This window comes from Phyllobates terribilis, unplaced genomic scaffold (assembly GCF_046119375.1).
Source record: "Phyllobates terribilis strain yellow unplaced genomic scaffold, ASM4611937v1 Scaffold_3__8_contigs__length_932513732, whole genome shotgun sequence".
NCBI classification, from domain to species: domain Eukaryota; kingdom Metazoa; phylum Chordata; class Amphibia; order Anura; family Dendrobatidae; genus Phyllobates; species Phyllobates terribilis.
The window spans coordinates 390165443-390187336 of record NW_027362763.1 but is presented as its reverse complement, the minus strand read 5'-3'; the positions used below and the strand labels follow the sequence as shown (position 1 = coordinate 390187336).

At 39.9% G+C, this 21894-nt stretch overlaps 1 protein-coding gene across 6 annotated transcripts in view; it reads right to left on the bottom strand.

Moving 5' to 3' along the window:
* The window catches only part of ADGRB3 (adhesion G protein-coupled receptor B3), a 1321417-nt gene that overhangs the window by 849992 nt on the left and 449531 nt on the right, over positions 1 to 21894 (bottom strand). The window lies entirely within an intron of this gene.

Genomic DNA, 21894 nt, shown 5'->3' with positions numbered 1-21894 from the left:
TTGTGCAAATTGAATGCTTAAAAATTTGGATTTTCTATTAATCTGCCAATTTTAGGAATGTCTAAGTTAATTTGATTAATGTAAATTGATTTAATCATCTTTAATAATAATAATAGCAATAATTATAATAATAATAATAATTATTATTTTTATTATTAAGGATGAGAAAATCAATTTTAAATTAATTAAATTCATTTAAAATTTCCAGTAATTTGTGGATTTTAAAAAATTTAAATTGGGTTGCTCATCCTTAACAAAAATAATAATAAAAAGGAAATACTACTACAGCTACTACTACTAATAATAATAGTAATTATTATTATTATTATTATTATTGTTAAGGATGAGTGAATTAATGCTAAATAAATTGAAAAATTACCACCGTTTTTAACCTGACTTCTATATCTAATTTTTGTTAAATTGTTTATGCAGTATTTATTAGGATTCCTATGCATAACTGTATATAAAAATGGTAATAGAGAAGGGTCAGGTAACATTTAATTCACTGTGACACTGTAATAAAGTCCTCAGCAATTACATTTTCTGCTATGCAGTTGAAATAGACATTTCAAGCCTACATACAATCTTTACCCATTGTAGAGCATCATAAAGGTTAACTACACATTGTACAAGTTATGCTTGTAATAAATGTAGAAAGTACAATGCAGCAGAAGACAAATAAATAGTATATGAACCAAATCAAGCATTTCCTTCTATTAACAATGTGTAAATGTTTTTAATTATATATTGTCAATTTGTCATTAAGCATTAACAAGTGGATAATAATATTACTTAGCTAATATGGTTACTGGGAAAATTATTGATTAAGATAGATTAAATATAACCCTCTTAATTAGGATAGCCAGTAAATCTCAGCTGACCAGGCAAAGTGTAGAATAGTTTTTCCCTCAGCATTAAAATAGATATATAATAAAAGAATTTCCACTCTTTTAATTCAGCGATTTAATTTTTAGAAATGTTCCTAAATTTCATCTTGAAATGTCATGATGTCTAGCAGGTTTTTCCGCTAGACTGCAGAGAAGAGATAGCATACACTGCGTAAAAGATAAGAGAACAATACTCTTGGGTCACTGAAAGATCTCTCTACAATATTGCAAGTGTCAAGAAGCTGTTGATTGGAAATGGTGCATAAACTTTGCTGACATGGGGACATTTTTACATCCGATGTGTATAGTACCTTTACAATAAAAAGCAAGTCCTGATGTTATACAATTTTTAGTTAAATAGTTTTACTGGCAAGTTAAAAATGTTGCTTAACATATATGTATCAGCAAATATTAAGGAAATAGTAGAAATATAAAATCAGATTTATAGAGAAAAAAATAGAAAGTCTTCTCTTTAGAAGAAAACATGTTCTTGATATATCAAGTTTCTGGGAAATCTTGGTTGGTCCTTGAGGCACATCAAAGTCAAGTGTCAGTGTTTGTAGATTAAGGTAGCCAATTGCTTGAGATAAAATCAAGGCTAAGCTGGAACAGAGTGGTATAAAACCTTAAAGAAAAGTTGCATAAAGTCTAGAACACCTCCTATCTAGCACTCGGCATACAGTCTGAACTAAACTGATACAATCTCATAGATTAGCCTTCTGTAATCTCCAGTATTCATCTCTAAAGAATGTCATTAGCACTGATATATTTTATCTTTTATGTGCAGACTGGTATTATTAATATCTATGCCAAAATAATCCTAATTGTATCTCTTTTTAGGAGAAAATACAATTTAAAGTAACATATTCTAAACTTTTTTTTTACTTTTGTTTACATAGAAACTACTTTATCTACATGTATTATTTTATATTAAGAAGCTGAAAAATATTGTATATCTGGCCATATAGCAAAACTATATCTATTGCATTGTATTAGGACCCCTTGGTTTCTATTGGCGGAATAAGTTTAAGTTTGAGGACCTAGACTCAACTTTTAAATGCATTATAAAATATGTACAAACAGGACATATGATAAATAAGGTCTTCAAAGATATTCGAGAATCATCATAAGAAGTAAATACTATTGTCAAGTGATTGACTCTGACATTATTAGTGGTCTAGCTTTTTATTGGTCCTTTCAGACCCATAATTGTGTCAGCGTACAAGATCAAAGCCAATGAGAGGATTCTCTGGTACTTTAGTGGGCTTGTCCAAATCTAAATTTTGTTGACTTCTGTCATCTGTAAAATAGTTTTCCTTACATATATGCTCAGTCCTGCTGCCCCCAGAGGGATGTAATCCATTTCTTATCTGTGGCAAGAATAAATTTGCCAGGGAATCTATGTACTAGAATATCTGTTCTGCTCTTTTGAAGACCTCATATCTTACCTTGTTTAATTTTAGGAAAGTCTCACAGACTAAGGAAGTCATTGATTTCTTTGTACAATAAGAGACAGGATTTATGGAGACTACTCTGCTTTACTATATGAGATATAGGGGTCTATAATATGTAACCACAGATCATGATGTACATCCATGCATATTTTAAGCATTTTGATAATTTAGTAAAACAATGTAATTTTTGCAAATACATTGCTATCAGAGGTGGACATGATGTGGTCCATTTTCAATAACTCAGAATATCTTGTTTGGGTTATTTAAAAAATACACATTTTATTTGAAGAAGGATAGTGCCAAACTCAAAGGCACAATGGGGAATTTTGGGCCATTGTTTTCTGAAAGTTGAAGACCAAAAGAATGTGTACCCCATAATTCTAACGTTTAGGGCATATGCATGTGTTAGAGATATAACAGGTTTGTCAGCTGCTGTAATTTCCCATTAGGGATACTTTAACTCAGTAAGTAAAAGATGTCTCTGGCACTGCCCCTATGCTCCTATAGTCAGTGTGTCTCTAGTCTAAAGAAAATATTGTGATAATTAAACCCAATGGTACCAATTCTTCATTATAACTAGATACTATTGAATTTTTAATGTTATGAAATAAATTGAAGTTAAAAGAAGACATAGGTTCTCTAACTAATGCACAATCCCCGATCAGTCAAATGATAAATTATGTTTCATTATGCTAGACAAGGTATCATGTCTTGTGATAAAATGCCTATTCCTGTGACAAGAAGGCTCTAATCTTTCCATATATATTGCACATTCTGTATTCATAACAACAAATTGCCAGGTCTTAGCACAAAATGTGTAATACTTTAGCTGCCAAAAGAGCTTGTATTGCTTTCCCTTGGAATGGATTATCAGACCTTTTGGCAGTTTAAGGATTTTCTTTAGGTAGAGAAAGAAATCAGATTTTTTTTTACTGTCAATTAACATTAAAAAATAGGCAATTAAAGCTATTTAGCTGAGGGAATATGTGTAGACAGATTGGATAGATAATAACTATGCGTTAATAATGTGATTAAGCATATGGCATGCAAATGTGTCAAAAGTACATATATTATCAAGAATTGTCATTTAAAACAAGTCATATTTGTACTTTTATTTGATTTTTGACAATTGTTCTATTAAGTACTATTTTCTAAACTGCTATATGTTTTAAATAATACCAATTAGCCTTCTTATGCGGAAAATGATCTTTATAAAATGTTTTCTTTACAAAGGATTTTTATTCGATCATATTTAAATTTTTTAGATGTAACTTTTTTAGATGATAAAGTAATATGCTATCCATCCATATCCACCTTTTGCCTTCAAAACAGCATGAATTCTTCTATGTACAATTGCACAAAGTTTTTGAAGGAATTTGGCAGGAATCGTGGTTCCAAACATCTTGGGGAACTGACCACATATCTTTTGTGGATGTAGGCTTTCAGAAATCCTTTTGATCTTTTATGTAATTGTGGACAGACTTGATAATGTTGATATCAGGCTTCTCTGGAGACCTTATCATCTTTTGCAGGACTCCTTGTTCTTCTTTAAACTGAAAATAGTTCTTAATGACATTGGCTATATGTTAGGAGTCATTGTCCTTCTACAGAATACATTTTGGAGTCAATCAGATGCCTCCCTGATGGAGTTGCATGATAGATAAGTATATGCTTATATTTTTCATCATTGAAGACACCAAGAAATGGGTAACATTGAGGATTGTAGATGCAATGGTTGGCCAATGAAACTTATTTCAGCAGATAAAAGTCACATAATGTTTGCCTCCCTTCAAAATTGGGAGATGCCTAAAAGTAGCATCTTCTCCAAACTGGCATCAACCAGTGGGACCCTGCTATTTCCATCTACTGTTCTGAGAAAATTGGCCAGAAGTCTTCATGGAAGAGTAGCTGCCATAATCCATACTTTCAACATGGAAATAAGTCCCAGAAAGTCAATCATAGTAACTGGGGTGCAGAGGCATCTGATTGTCTCTAAATTTATTCTTCAGCTGTACAAACAATGTCATTAAGAAATATCTTAAGTATAAAGAAGAACAAAGCTGCCTGAAAGTGTTGTTATAGACCGCCATAGAGCCTTAATATCAAAATCATTGAGTCTATCGGGGATTAAATGAAGAGACAGAAGAATTTGCGCAATCCTGTACCCACAGAAATCTGTCAAAAGAGAAAGAAAAAAAAATGGATATCAGCTCATCCACTTAGAAGATCACAGCATGGAACCAGTAGTGCGACTCGGAAAGTGAATCGGGAAACCAGGAAGAATCCAGCTGTATGAATCTTCTAAAAACAATTAAACTTTATTTGGTCATAGAAAAAATATTTAAATAGCCTTAGGAGGACATTAGCAAACGCGTTTTGAACTATGAGATCTTAATCATTGCATAGTGAATATGCCATGATTAAGAACTCATAGTTCGAAACGCATTTGCTGATGTCCTCCTAAAGCTATTTTAATATTTTTTCTATGACCAAATAAAGTATAATTGTTTTTAGAAGATTCATACAGGTGGATTCTTCCTGGTTTCCTGATTCATTTTCACAGAAATCTGTGGATAGCTCTCAAAGATGTTTAGAACAACTTCCCCATCAAGTGTCTTCAAAATCTTCAAAATATATGGGGAGTAATTGATGTTTTGATGCTGTTTTGAAGGCAAAGGGTAGTCATACCAAGTACTGATTTGATTTATATTTCTCTTTTGTTCATTCAGTTTATATTTTGTTAATTGTTAAAAATAGATATTAACACTCCTCTTTTTTTAAAGCATTTTACTTTGAAACATTTTTCCTACACCTGCCTAAAATTTTTGAACAGTACTGTGTGTGTTTGTGTATTATTTATACGGACAAAAATATTGAGAAATCTACACACTAAAACCTACAGGATCTTATTGACTGCACGGTGGCTCAGTGGTTAGCACTGTTGCTTTGCAGCTTTTGCGCCCTGTGTTTAAATCCCACCAAGGACAACATCTTCAAGGAGTTTGTATGTTCTCCCAGTGTTTGTGTGGGTTTCCTCCAGGGTCTCCGATTTCCTCTAACTCCAAAGACATACTGATAAGGAATTTAGATTATGAGCCCCAATGGGGACAGTGATGATAGTGCCTGTAAAGCAATGTAGAATTTTATGGCACTATATAAGCAATGTATAATAAATAATAAATAACCCTTTTCTAAATCCAAATCAATAGGCAATAAAATACTGTAGAATTGATCCTGACTTTGCAGATAAAACAATTTCTACTCTTCAGGGAAAACTTTCTATAGAGTTTTGGACTGTATCAGTGGGAGTTTTTGCCCATTTATCCAAAAGAGAATTTGTGAGGTCAGACACTGATGTTGGACCAGGGGAACTAAATCTGCATATATCTATGTATATTGTATACATATATATAGACAGATATGATCTCGGCCTTGTATTTCTGTCTACATGTAGCACAATGTTCATAAATGTATATATATGTATATATACTGTATTTTTCTCACTATAAGATGAATTTTTTAACAAGAAAAATTCTTGTTAAAAAGTGTGTGCGTCTTATAGTCTGGAAGCAGCTTCCTGTGATGGAGGAGAACACTGACACTGTGTCTCCCCCGATCACAGAGAGAGTTGCTGTCTCCCCACCTGCTCTGTACTAATCTATGTGATCGGTGCAGAACAGGATAGGAAGCTTACTGATGGGAACGGAGGAGCTGAGCATCTGCAGGACCTTCTACAAAAGTAATTGCAGGACCTTTCAGGTAATGTGATTGATCACATGACCTGAAAGATGCTTGACTTAATCAAGTGAAAGGTCCTGCCAATACTCTTCTGCTGCAGATCAGGAACTGCAGAATGTGGTAATCTATAGTGTGTGTGTATATATATACATGTTTATGTGTATGTCATAATATGCATTTAGCAGAGCTGTTTGTGGCATTATGTGCATGTAGTAGAGCTATTTGTGTGTCATTATATGCATGTAGTAGAGCTATTTGTGTGTCATTATATGCATGTAGATGTGGTAGAGTTGTTTGTGTGTGTATATGTTCATGTAGCAGAGCTGTGTGTATGTGCATGTAGCAGAGCTGTTTGTGTTTATAACACTGCAGAGAGACACTAACAATAGATTTAAAACCTCCCTATTATACCCTAGTACATTAAAATGAGTGATAATGACCTCTCCACTTTACACCGCCAGGAAAGTTTTAATTAGGCTAAGTGCCTACAATGCAGAAATGCTCTGGATTTTTCCTGAGCGTTTCTGCATCTCCCTGGCAGAAAAAATGCATGCGGGTTGACAAGCGCTTTCCAAGCGATTTTAGCATCACTTGGAAAGTGCTTGTCAACTTGGTCACACTATATAAATCCATGCAACCGGCATGGATTTATATAGTGTGACCGAAAGAATGTTTAAAAATAAAAAAATGAATCCATACTTACTTTCCGATGGCCCCCGCAGTCTTGCTTCGCTCCGTCCTGGCTGCCGGAAGATCGTGGTGCACTACACTGAAGGACCGTCACATGACTATGATGTCAGCGCAGGTCCTTCAGTCCACCGCGATCTGCCGGCATGGGAGGATTAGCGCAGCGGGGGCCATCAGAAGGTAAGTATAATATTTTTTTCTTATTTTATTCCTTTTTTCACAGGTTCTATGGTACCCGGGTCCGGAGGAGAGTTTCCTCTCCTCTAGACCTGGGTACCATCGGCACATTAGAATGCATGGAATGCGCATCTACATATACAGTGATGTGTAATCCATGCATTTCAATGCAAGTCAATGGCGGTGAAAACGCAGCACTACCGCAAAATAATTGGTAGTGCTGCGCTTTTTTCCGCAATGATAATCCGCAGCGGAAATTTCCACAGCATGTGCACAGCACATGCGAATTATCATTGGGGAACATGGCAGGCCTTCTACCATGCGTTTTTTAAGCATTTCTGCGGCGTTTTTGCCGCTGCAGAAACACTTAAAAAGCACATCGAGGGCAAACAGCCTTAATAGGAAAAAATGTTTTTCCTATTTTCTGCTCTGTAAACCCAGGGGTATGTCTTATGGCAAGGTGCATCTTATAGTCCGAAAAATACGGTGTATATATATATATATATCTATAAATATAATCGTCTTATCCCGTCTGTCTGTCTGTCTGTCTTTCTGTCTGTCTGTCTGTCTGTCCAGGAAATCCCGCGTCGCTCATTGGTCCGGCAGCGTCCAATCAGCGCCGCGGGATTTCTGAAAAAAGATGGCGGCCGTTAGCGGCTCATCTGCGGGACGGAGCTCAACGGCGATGCGGCCGGGAGATGAGCGCCGCGAGGCGCTCATCTCCCGGCCGGTACCAGCAGAAGGACCTCGACCGCCGGACCCATCTGCGGGAAGGAGATGCAGCCGGGAGATGAGCGGCGCGAAGCGCTCATCTCCTGGCCCGTAGCAGCGGAAGGACCGCCGGCGTCGCTGACCTCCATGCGGAAGAGAGGACCGGGGAGCGGTGCTGCGGGTCGGGATACTTCTGCTGCGAGCGCCCGCTCATGTCCCGGCTTCTCGCAGAGGAAGTACCCGCACAGGCTGTGCCGCTCACCAAGACGATTCGATGATTGGTCGCGGTCTTCAGACCCAACCAATCACTGATCTTAGCACAAAAGTTAAACACCGCTGAGCTGATTGGTCGCGGACGCTGCCCGCGACCAATCACCGATTTGGGCGCCACATTTAAATATCGGCCGCGACCAATCAGCACAGCGGTGTTTAAATGTGGAGCCAAGATCGGTGATTGGTCGCGGCCGATATTTAAATTTGGCGCCCAAATCGGTGATTGGTCGCGGGCAGCGTCCGCGACCAATCAGCACAGTAGTGTTTAACTTTGGCGGCAAGATCAGTGATTGGTCGCGGGCCAAGACGGCGACCAATCACCGATTTGTGCGGCACATTTAAATAGCGGCCGCGACCAATTGGATGTCAGCGCGGCTCCCCGGTCCTCCCTTCACACCCTAGCCGCATGGATGTCAGCGCCGCTGCCTGTGCGGATACTTCCACTGTGAGAACCGGGGACATGAGCGGGCGCTCGCAGCAGAAGTATCCCGACCCGCAGCGCCTCTCCCCGGTCCTCCTTTCACACCCTAGCCGCTGATGTCCCCACAGTATCCGCATGATGTTACAAAGGTCCGGACATTAGTGTTAAAAATCACTGATTGGTCGCTGGCGCTGCCCACGACCAATCACCGATTTGGGCGCCAAATTTAAATATCGGCCGCGACCAATCACTGATCTTGGCTCCACATTTAAACACCGCTGTACTGATTGGCTGCGGATGCTATTTAAATGTGGCACCAAAATCGGTGATTAGTCGCGCCCAGCGTCGGTGACCAATCAGCACAGCGGTGTTTAAATGTGGAGCCAAGATCGGTGATTGGTCGCGGCCGATATTTAAGTTTGGCGCCCAAATCGGTGATTGGTCACGGGTAGCGCCAGCGACCAATCAGCGGTTTTTAACACAAATGTCCGGACCTTTGTAACATCATGCGGATACTGTGGGGACCTCATCGGCTAGGGTGTCAAGGGAGGACCGGGGAGCGGCGCTGCGGGTCGGGATACTTCTGCTGCGAGCAGTCGCTCATGTCCCGGCTTCTCGCAGCGGAAGTAGCGGTACAGGCAGCGGCGCTCCCCGGTCCTCCCTAATACGATTCCGCTCCCCGCTCCTCACCAATACGATTCGCTGATTGGTCGCGCTCTCCGCACGCGACCAATCAGTGATCTTGGTGCTAAAGTTAAACACCGCTCTGCTGATTGGTCGCGGCCGCTGCCCGCGACCAATCACCAATTTTGACGCCACATTTAAACACTGCTGTGCTAATTGGACGCGGACGCCAGCCGCGACCAATCAGCGAGCTTGGCGCCAAATTTAAACAACGCACTGCTGATTGGTCACGGATGCCAGATGCGTCCAATCTGCGAGATTGGCGCCAAATTTAAACAACGCTCTGCTGATTGGTCGCGGTGGCCGGCCGCGACCAAAGAACGAGATGGGCGGCAAATTTAAACGCCGCTCTGCTGATTGGTCGCGGTGGCCGGCCGCGACCAATCAGCGAGATGGGCGGCAAATTTAAACGCCGCTCTGCTGATTGGTCGCGGCCGGCCACCGCGACCAATCAGCGAGATGGGCGGCAAATTTAAACAACGCTCTGCTGATTGGTCGCGGTGGCCGGCCGCGACCAATCAGCGAGATGGGCGGCAAATTTAAACGCTGCTCTGCTGATTGGTCACGGTGGCCGGCCGCGAACAATCAGCGAGATGTCCGGCAAATTTAAATGCCGCTCTGCTGATTAATCGCGGCCGGCCACCGTGACCAATCAGCGAGATGGGCGGCAAATTTAAACGCCGCTGTGCTGATTGGTCGCGGCCGGCCACCGCGACCAATCAGCGATATCGCCGGCAAATTTAAACGCCGCTCTGCTGATTGGTCGCGGTGGCCGGCCGCGACCAATGAGCGAGATGGGCGGCAAATTTAAACGCCGCTCTGCTGATTAATTGCGGCCGGCCACCGCGACCAATCAGCGAGATTGGCGGCAAATTTAAACGCCGCTGTGCTGATTGGTCGCGGTGGCCGGCCGCGACCAATCAGCGAGATGGGCGGCAAATTTAAACGACGCTCTGCTGATTGGTCGCGGTGGCCGGCCGCGACCAATCAGCGAGATGGGCGGCAAATTTAAACGCCGCTCTGCTGATTAATCGCGACCGGCCACCGAGACCAATCAGCGAGATGGGTGGCAAATTTAAACGCCGCTGTGCTGATTAATCGCAGCCGGCCACCGAGACCAATCAGAGAGATGGGCGGCAAATTTAAACGCCGCTCTGCTGATTGGTCGCGGTGGCCGGCCGCAACCAATCAGCGAGATGTCCGGCAAATTTAAACGCCGCTCTGCTGATTGGTCGCGACTGGCCACCGCGACCAATCAGCGATATCGCCGGCAAATTTAAATGCCGCTCTGCTCATTGGTCGAGGTGGCCGACCGCAACCAATCAGTGAGATGGGCAGCAAATTTAAACGCCGCTCTGCTGATTAATCGCGGCCGGCCACCGCGACCAATCAGCGAGATTGGCGGCAAATTTAAACGCCGCTGTGCTGATTGGTCGCGGTGGCCGGCCGCGACCAATCAGCGAGATGGGCGGCAAATTTAAACGCCGCTCTGCTGATTAATCGCAGCCGGCCACCGAGACCAATCAGCGAGATGGGCGGCAAATTTAAACGCCGCTGTGCTGATTCGTCATGGTGGCCGGCTGCGACCAATCAGCGAGAAGGGCGGCAAATTTAAACGCCGCTCTGCTGATTGGTCGCGGTGGCCGGCCGCGACCAATCAGCAAGATGTCCGGCAAATTTAAATGCCGCTCTGCTGATTAATCGTGGCCGGCCACCGCGACCAATCAGCGAGATGGGCGGCAAATTTAAACGCCGCTCTGCTGATTGGTCGCGGCCGGCCACCGCGACCAATCAGCGATATCGTCGGCAAATTTAAACGCCGCTCTGCTCATTGGTCGAGGTGGCCGACCGTGACCAATCAGTGAGATGGGCAGCAAATTTAAACGCCGCTCTGCTGATTAATCGCAGCCGGCCACCGAGACCAATCAGCGAGATGGGCGGCAAATTTAAACGCCGCTGTGCTGATTGGTCGTGGTGGCCGGCTGCGACCAATCAGCGAGAAGGGCGGCAAATTTAAATGCCGCTCTGCTGATTGGTCGCGGTGGCCGGCCGCGACCAATCAGTGAGATGTCCGGCAAATTTAAATGCCGCTCTGCTGATTAATCGCGGCCGGCCACCGCGACCAATCAGTGAGATGGGCGGCAAATTTAAACGCCGCTCTGCTCATTGGTCGCGGCCGGCCACCGCGACCAATCAGCGATATCGCCGGCAAATTTAAACGCCGCTCTGCTCATTGGTCGAGGTGGCCGACCGTGACCAATCAGTGAGATGGGCAGCAAATTTAAACGCCGCTCTGCTGATTGGTTTTTATGATTATTGAATGACATGTTACAGCAGTTGAATATATAAATTTAAGAAACCGGTGAGTAAATTCCTGCCAGCCACTTTTGTAAATGGCAGATGATAAGAGATGAGTGAATCTATTGAGTTTTGAATTCGACAAATTGCGCAGAATTTATTTGTAAATACAATTCACATTAAAGTTATTCTCTGTGAAGTGAATGTTCCCTATTATGGTCTACATATCGCAGAGCATAGTAAACATAACATTAAAATCTAAAAAAACGAATACTCACTTTACCGCACACTGTTGCCACCAAACCCGCTGCCTCCAGTGCCTGCTACCCTGACTTCCAGTCCTCAGGGTCTGCATGCTTTTTTCGCATGTGTGCGCTAAGGTCTTCACTCTACAACTGGGCTTCCAACCATGACCAGGCCTCAGAGATCACGGCATGTCATAATATCGTGGTGTCATGATTTGCTGTGAACTCTGAGGCCTGGTAGTGGCCATAAGTCCTGCCCTAGAGTGTGGACACTGGTACGCGACTGTGGAAAGAAAGGACCCAGACAGGTGAACACTGAGATGAGTGTTATGTTTTTAGTTTATTTTTTTAATCTTTCGCTGGGCCACTAGAACTCAACAAAATGTCAGCCACAGCTGAACTTGTGAGACGTGAATTACAAAAAAAATCCATATACTGAAGAATATGTGATTTTTTGCAAAATTGAGTAGAATTCAATTCCATTAAAATAAATCTGCCTACCACTGCTTATCACCTCTGATAGGGGGCTTTATTCATCATGGCCAACATATCTGACTCCCAGATTCCTGATATAATCTGTCACAGGAGAGTCCGGAGGCATACATATGCAAACAAAAGTCAGTTCGTCCCACCAAAATTGGCATTTTCAGCCAGATTTTCTTTAATGCATTTAAGTGCCTTTAAAAATAATATGATTGATAGAAAAAGACTGTGAAAAGTAACCTGGAGCATAGCAGGGTTTACATGACATAGAATACTCTGATTCATGTAATTGTTCATTTTTGTACCATCAAAACATCTTGTTTACATGAGTCAGACAGGTAAATAAGTTATGAAACATTATAAGTCACGGTTATACAGCAAGTTCAGGTCCACTACATCTGTAAATCTAATAAAATACATTTTATCCATCATTTTATAGGCATTTTTCCAGAATCATTCAAAAATAGTCTGGGTGTGTATACCTGAGCTAGAATTAAGGCATAATCTTGCTACCCATATCCCCTACAAGTTAAAACTGAAAAGCATGATCTTGATGCCCTCATCCCCTAAAAGATAAAGCAGCTTTTTATGCATATGCCAGACTAATATAACTAAACTGTCCAAATACTCGTGTTCTGTATTTTTCCATCCACTCTTTTCTGTTCCTCTTTTTTAGCATTCTAACAGCACTATATGTTCTGGAACTACCTTCCCTCTCACTTCCCAATATGCATTGCACTAGCCTATCTCCAAATGCTCGCCTACCCTGAGCTAAAAAGCATAATCTCTATCATTCATGTATACATAAAACAGTGGGTATAGAAGAACAAGTCCCCTCTTTCTGTTCAACCCATCATTTCCACTGCTAAGGTTGGATTACACTAGATAACAACACGTTAGGGAGAAGGGAGAACCATAGTGATTGGCATTTTTTTGACCTACAAATATAATTTGTACTAAATGTAGAACTTTGGAATTTTGTTAGTTATTGCACTGACTATAAGTTTACAAATAGTTTATTTAAACATGTAAGTGCACTTAATACTGACTCTATCTATAGGTCATGTGTTCTATCCCAGATTAAGATTAGAAAATACATTGCCAAACATAGACCGCAAAAGAAGAGTGAAAGCTAAATTCTACTACCTCACATCTCAGTGTAGGTATGATTATTTATCCTTTAACATTTTTATTAACTTTTTTTGATATACATATAGTGCTGAAAAGAAGCTGCATGCTCTACTACATAATGGAAATTATTTTAAGGGAACCTGTCACGTCCCTAAACACTATTAACCTGCAAATATGGGGTCAAGCTACAGGTTACTAGCATTAAACTTTAATTTCACCTAGCAACCCCCGGCTTTCAGTCATAGAGGAGTGGCCAGCATGGCTTCAGTCACTGCTCAGTGCACAGTGAGCAGCAGCTGAAACCACACCCTGGCACTGACTGACAGCCAGCTCAGCAGTGCATAAGTGCTGAGCCATCTGTCAGTAAGTGCCGCTCACTATGCACTGAGCGGTGACTGAAGCCACGCTGGCCACTTCTCTATGACTGAAAGCCAGGGGCTGCTATGCAAAATTAAACTTTAGCGCTAGTTTGTTTCCACCTGGTAGCCGAGCTTTCAGTGCGGCGGCCACAAGGCTTTAGTACACAATTAACCCTATATCTGCAGGTTAATAGATTTTGGAGACAAGACAGGTTCCCGTCAATTCTAATTTTTCTGCCATTCATCATTGCTATATATTTTGCCATATATTTTGTGCATATTGTAAACCTGGTAAGTCAGGGGGATTTTGTAATATTGAGTATTGCACTCCAGTGTTGGGTTAGTGGGTTTAATTGGTCTTTGTTTGCTTTCACGTCTAGCTAACACTAGATGCATGTGGTCAATTTGCCTTTGTATTCATAGTTTTTACGATTTTGTATTTGCTCTGTAGTCTGATTCCCATATACCGTTCATGTGTTTTTGTGTGTTTGTCAACCTGTGCATAGCAGCAATGTATGAAATGAAGGTCATTGCTATGACAAACAATGCTACTGAAAACCCTCTAATTAAGCCATACATCAGTTTTTAGGTTGCTCATTTCATAAACTTTCAATGCCTCTGAAAGTGACATCAATATGTATTGCATTAGCAGACAAAAGCAGGAGCTTGCTGAATTAAAGCTAAATTGACATATTTTTGTCTATTAATCTTTAAATGCTTAAATTAACCTTGACAGCATTGAAGACAAATGCAAAGGCTTCAGGAAACCAATAGATACTCAAGCACATTTTTAATCAGAAGAGTGTAATACCGCAAAAAAAAAAAAATACAGTATAAAATCCTACAGTATTAACCCAGATCATCCTGGAAAGGGCATCATGCAGATAATGATATGTATTTTATTTTAGATGGCCAAATTAAGTACATACTTTATATGTCAGTGACAATTCCTTAGCATAGAATCATAATGTATTCTGACCATAATGAATTATTTTGCTGTAAGTGAAAAGCTGTCAAAATAAGGTAAAAGTCAAAATATTGCAGTCCTTTCCTGACATTCTCATATCACCATTCAGTGTGCCGCACAGATCTCATTGCTTTGTTATACTTTTATTATGTACATAATTAATTCCCTGTGATCCAGCAAACTTGCATTCTGCCCTGGTGTTCTGAATTATTTATTTACCATTTTATATATATTTCTGGTTAGATGTGATGAATTTTAATGAACTTAAGAAGAAGAATTATTTTTTTGATACAAAGGTGCTTGAAACGGAGCAATCCTGATAACTATGTGCATTAATAACAGCGCTCAACCCTATCTTTGTACTTTAAAGATTTATGTATAAAACATACATGTGAATCAGTTAATATCAAGCATAATATTATAGCAATGTAAAATATTAGTGCTATGTGTTTTGTGTTTTTTTTTTCCAAGCTACACTACGAGTGAAATTTTGCTAAAAAAAAGATAATTCTAGAACTTTTGAAACTAATTTCATGAATGTTAAATGCTTGACATATGGCTCATTTTTAATTCTTCAATGCAGTGCATTTTATTTGGCAGATTGTGATCAGCCAGTAAGCACAATTATGTCAATCATTAAACAGGTATTACCTTTTATGCATGCATTAGACATTTATGCACCTGTTCTTCTTGCTAATGTATTTCTGTACTTGGATTGGCAGTTTTCTTTACTTATATAAAGGGGAATAGAGAGATATATTCTGAATATGTACAGTGGCATGTAAATGTTTGGGCACCCCTAGTCAAAATTACTGTTATTGTGAACAGCTAAGCAAGTTGAAGATGAAATGATCTCTAAAAGGCCTAAAGTTAAAGATGACACATTTTCTTTGTATTTTAGGCAAAATATATATATGTTCATATTTTACATTTTAAAAATTCCAAAAAGGAAAATGGGCCAATGCAAAAGTTTGGGCACCCTTGGAGATTTGTGTGCTCAGATAACTTTGACCAAGGTTTCAGACGTTAATTAACCTCTTGGGGTTATGGCTTGTTCACAATCATTGTTAGGAAAGGCCAGGTGATGCAAACTGCTTTATGAAAACCTAGCCTCCTCTAACCCTGTGCTAAAAAACAGCAGCAATGAGTTCTTCTCAGCAGCTGCCTAGCAATCGGAATATGAAGATGGTGGAGGCCCACAAAGCAAGGGGAGGCTATAAGAAGATAGCAAAGCGTTTTTGAATAGTGTCAGTTAACAGGAACAGTGGAAGTCAAGATATGGTGTAGAACACCAAATAAAATTTCAGTAAGAGCTGTTCGTAGGATTGCTAGAGAGGCAAATCAGAACCCCTGCTTGGCTGCAAAAGACCTTCAGAAAGATTTAGCAGACTCTGGAGTTGTGGTATATTGCTCTACTGTTCAGAGACACCTGCACAAGTATGGCCTTCATGAAAGAGTCATCAGAAGAAAACCTCTCCTGCGTCCTCACCATAAATTCCGCCGTGAGCAGTATTGAAAAATATATCTAAACAAGCCTGATGCATTTTGGAAACAAGTTCTATGGCCAATATGGTTAAAATAGAACTCTTTGGCCACAGTGATCAATGACCTCAAAATAGCAGTGCATGCAAGACAGCCCAGGAATTTCACGGAACTGGAAGAATTTTCCAAGGAAGAATGGATGAAAATCCCTCAAACAAGAATTGAAAGACTCTTGGCTGGCTACAAAACGCATTTTCAAGCTATGATACTTTTAAAACGGGGTGCTTCTAGGCACTAACCATGCAGAGTGCCCAAACTTTTTCATCTGCCCATTTTCCTTTTTGTAATTTTTAAGATGTAAAAGATGGCAATATATATATTTTTGATTAAAATACAAAGTAAATGTGTCATCTTTAACTTTAGGCCGTTTGGAGATCATTTTATCTTCAGCTTATTTAACTGTTCACGATAACAGTAATTTTGACCAGAGGTGCCCAAACTTTTACATGACACTGTTTATAGGACAGGTAACTTCATATTTAACCTTTGATCAATGCGGTGGTTAGACATAAGTTAGTGTCACTTTTACACAGATTTTTATGATATATCCTGTGGATATGCCATAAATGTATTTAATAGAGATTTAACAATCCCTAATCTATTTAACAATCTTTTACATGCAATCAAGGAAACAGTAGGAAACAGTGTTATTTTGATTGTAGATTGTTGGTGGGCCTCTTTTTCACAAAAGCCTTGTACAACTGCACAGGCAGATCAAATAGTTTGTGTATATGGGGGTTGCTTTGTATTTTGGTAATGAGGAAAAATAATTTAAATGAATATCTTGAACTAAATTGAAAATGTATTGCCATATGATATCAGCATTCCCTATAGGCCTCTTTCAGATGTCCGGATTGCATGTAGCATGGTATCCATCTTTTTCACGGATACAACATGTAGCCACTATAATCTATGCACATGTCCATGTTTTTCATGAACTGTGTGTCCATGCAAAACACACAGAGAAATGTCTGTTATTTTTCCAGCATCATGGATGACAAGGGCCAATGTATGTCTGTGGGTCCGTGAAAAACATGTACAGCACATGGATGGCATCCGTGCGCCATCTGTGTGTAGCCCGAGTTTAACATTGCAAAGTATAGGATAAGCTTAGAAATTTCTTTCTTTATTTTTTCTTCCATTAAAAAACACTGATGACACACTGATAGTAAAAATGTACATACTGATGACACAGTGATGCACAACACTGATGACACCGGTGCCACTTTTTCACATATGTGTATAAACATGGACGTGTGAATGATGCCTTAATCAGGGAGATCTCCTCTCTGGACATATTTAAATCAAGAATCAAAAGCACCTGTTCAGTTTGGTGTTTAAAGACAGATAACACACATGCATAGGACATTACACCAAATGGATTCATCTACTGTCCAAATACTTTTTGAATCCATTAAGAAAGAAGCACAATATAAATATATGTTGCTTTGATTATAGTAATCATTTGATGTATATATAATAAAGGGGATGCCCAATGAAAATAACTTATCATCTATCCATTAGGTAAGTGAAAACTTAGTAATTGGTGGGGGTCCAAAAACTGGGACTAACACTAATTGGCAGAAAAGGGAACATTCATTCCCTATGGGCACATTTATCCCTGTTGCAAAATGGAGTGGCTGGTCAAATTCTTAACCATTCTATAGAGATACCTGGAAAAGCCAAGCGTTGCGCTTAGCAGCTTTATAAAGAATGGATGGAGTGGCGGAAAAGCATGGCCACTTTTGCTTCATCCTAATGGGGATAAAAATGTCCTATTCTGCTGATCAGTGCAGGTTTCAGCGGTCAGACGCCCACTGATTATAAAGTTTCTGTGGATAGATGATAATTTGTTTTCATTAGACAATCGCTGTAAAGACCATTGACAACCCCATTCTATAACATTAGAAACCCGTTCTCCTGAAAGGCATAGCTATGGCCCCTAAAGAATGCAAAGGTATTTTCTCAAACTTTTTGTCTCAGTGGACAGGTCAGTTATCATGATGACAAAACACCCAATTGGAGATACAATTAGAGATTTTGATACATTATTGTATAACATTAAATCCCTAATACACTGCACAGAAACCTACAAAAGAGCAAGCCTACAGCCTGCAGTAACCCTTGCTCCACCATACCGCTTCATGACCAGCTCTACTCTCACCTACTGTATCCTCACCCATCCCTTGTAGATTGTGAGCCCTCGGGGGCAGGGTCCTCTCTCCTCCTGTACCAGTCGCTGACTTGTATTGTTCAAGATTATTGTAATTGTAATTGTTTTTGCTATGTATACCCCCTTTTTCACATTTAAAGCGCCATGGAACAAATGGCGCTATAATAATAAACAATAATAATAGAGATGAGTGAATTAATTTGTAATTAATTAAAGATAGAAATTTCCTGAAAAATTAGATTTTAACAACTGACTGCCATTTTTATGGATTCTTTATAGGGCTGAAAAGTGTTTAAAATAACCAAAGATTATACTCACCTGTTCTATGTTCTCATTTTACAAGCAAGGCCACAGAGAGAGGAGCTAAAAATCAAGAATTAACACAACATAAAAAGGGCAACAATAGTTACCTGCCTGGGTGACAGCACTAATGCACAGGTTGCAACAAACCCCCATAAGAAAGATGGAGGCTACGCAGGGGCAAAATACTGATGAGACATTTATTCACAACCTACCAATTCATGGAGGGGGTGGGTACTTGGTATTAAAATTGCACACAAGACCAACCGTGATGGGCTTGGCTTCACCCTGAAAAAAAAAATCAGGGTGCAACTAAGCCCATCAATGTTGGCATTGAAAACAAGTATGTCTGTTGGGGTCCACTTATATAGCGCTGGGCAGCCTGCCTAATCTAATAGTATGGGCATCACTAACAGGCTGTATGCCAGACACTGTGCACTACATGTGTGTGACCAGCGCCCTATACAAGCCTTTTTTGTTTACAATTTTAATATTAAGCGATCACCCCCTCCATGAATTGGTAGGTTGTGAGTGATTGTCTTATTAGTATTTTGCACCTGTGTTGCCTCCATTTTAGCTACATGGGTTTGCTGCATTCCAATAGTGCACAGTGACCCGGGCAGGTAAATACTGTTACTCTTTTTGTGCAGTTTTACGCCCTCCCCTATTGTGTCCTGCCGCCACAGTTTCCCGACTGGTCCTCCACACTCTTCCTCCAGTCACTTTTCTCTTTTTGAAACTTCCAGTAATAAATTGGTTTCACTGTGTTATGTGACAGGACAAGGCCTAATCAGTAAAGGAAGGCATAAAACTGAAGAGAGCAAGTGGAGGACTTGGCAGGGAGCTGAGACGGCAGGATAGATGAAGTTTGGGCCTAGATCAGGTGAATATTATCTTTTATTATTTTTAACCCATTTTCAGTTGTCCATTTGTTATACTTTGGGGTCTGAAGAGACCTCAGAGCATAATAAATGTCTTTTTACAGCAATCTTGATTCAACCAAAATTTTATTTGAACTAGATGAAATCTGCAAGCAAATTCAAGTGAATTTCAGGACTTTCACTCATCTCTTAAGAACAGTATATACAAACACTATAGAATGGATAAGTATTTTTTGGTAATGTTCCAAAAATCAAAATAATACAGTCTATAGAATAAACAGATGTAGAAGATTGGCCATGTAAAAATTTCTGTTTATAAGAAATTGTTTTAACTGATCAATTCCCACTGTAACCTTACCTAACCTGTCTGTCTGTCAAACTTTTTGAATACACAACTTGCTATGTCTTTAATAATAAAACAATTCTTTCCCAGAGTTTTTCCGTTTAAGCAGCATATTAGATATACAGGGTGGGCCATTTATATGGATACACCTAAATAAAATGGGAATGGTTGGTGATATCAACTTCCTGTTTGTGGCACATAAGTATATGGGAGGGGGAAAACTTTTCCTGATGTGTGGTGACCATGGCGGCCATTTGAAGTTGGCCATTTTGGATCCAACTTTTTATTTTTAAATGGGAAGAGGGTCACGTGACACATCAAACTTATTGAGAATTTCATAAGAAAAACAATGGTGTGCTTGGTTTTAACGTAACTTTATTCTTTCATGAGTTATTTACAAGTTTATGACCACTTATAAAATGTGTTCAAAGTGCTGCCCATTGTGTTGGATTGTCAATGCAACCCTCTTCTCCCACTCTTGACACACTGATAGCAACACTGCAGAAGAAATGCTATCACAGGCTTCCAGTATCCGTTGTTTCAGATGCTGCACATTTCGTATCTTCACAGCGTAGCACTCGCCGCATGTCACTGGAGAGTGGCATCAGTCGAACATCCCTTCAGCGGATATTAACTACTCACAAATGGCACCCTTACAAAATCCAGCTGCTGCAGCATCTCAATGAGGGTGACCCAGATCGGCGCACTGAATTTGCAGAATGGACAAAACAAAAATTGGAACAGGACCCTCAGTTTACACTGAACATTATGTTCAGTGATGAAGCAAACATTTTTGTGAAAGGTGAAGTTAACAAACAAAACTACTGCTATTGGTCTGACACTAACCCACAGTGGATAAATCCCTCCAAGACTGTTGGAACACAAAAATTGATGGTATGGTGTGGTATATGGGGTACAAATATAGTGGGGCCATTCTTCATCAATGGAAACCTCAATGCCACTGGATATCTGAAATAGCTACATGATGATGTGTTGCCCTCTTTATGCTCTGAAGATGGCACGTTCCTTGAGTTTTTCCACAAAGATAGTGCACCACCACATTATATGTGTCGGGTCTGAGCATTCCTACATGAACAGCTTCCTGGAAAGTGGACTGGTTGTCATGGGCCAGTTGAATGGCCACCAAGGTCTCCCGATCTGACCCCCTTAGACTTTTATCTATGGGGTCATCTGAAGGCAATTATCTATGCTGTGAAATTATGAGATGTGCAGCATCTGAAACAACGGACACTGGAAGCATGTGCTAGCATTTCTTCTGTGGTGTAGCTATCAGTGTGTCAAGAGTGGGAGAAGAGGGTTGCATTGACAATCCAACACAATTTGCAACACTTTGTATACATTTTATAAGTGGTTATAAACTTGTAAATAACTCATGAAAGAATAAAGTTATGTTAAAACCATGAACATCATTGTTTTTCTTATGAAATTCTCAATAAGTTTGATGCATCATATGACCCTCTTCTCATTGAAAAAAATAATGGCCAACTTCAAAATGGCCGCAGTGGTCAACACCTATCTGGAAAAGTTTTCCCCCTCCTATATACTACTGTGCCACAAACAGGAAGTTGATATCACCAACCATTCAAATTTTATTTAGGTGTATACATATAAATGGCCAACCCTGTATAATGACAAAGACTATAGCACAAAATATCATTGCATGTACTACCAATTTTGATATTAAATAAGTTTGAAGTATAATTGTTTTTGTAAATGTAATAAAAACATAATATATCTCTAGGTGGAAGTAAAACAAGTAAGATTTTTGCAAACTTATAATGCCAAAAATTAATTGTATTCTTGGAAAATGTAAAGTATGGTTAACCTGATGCTTAATTACCAAATGTAATGCAGTTTGCCTTTTTTGTGTCTGCTATATTTAGCACATAGTTGAAATATCTTTGTCTTACTGCATCTTGAGATTATTAATTCACATTATATCTCTATACTATAAAAAATAATTCAAAATAAAATCTTAGTACATTTGTTCAACTGTTCTGCGAAACAAAAATAAATAATAATATTATGCATTATATTAGAAATCGATCAGACTGTAGATAGCACATGTTGAAAAAATAGCAAAGAGAAAAGAAAACCTGTACATTTTTTCTTATTAAAC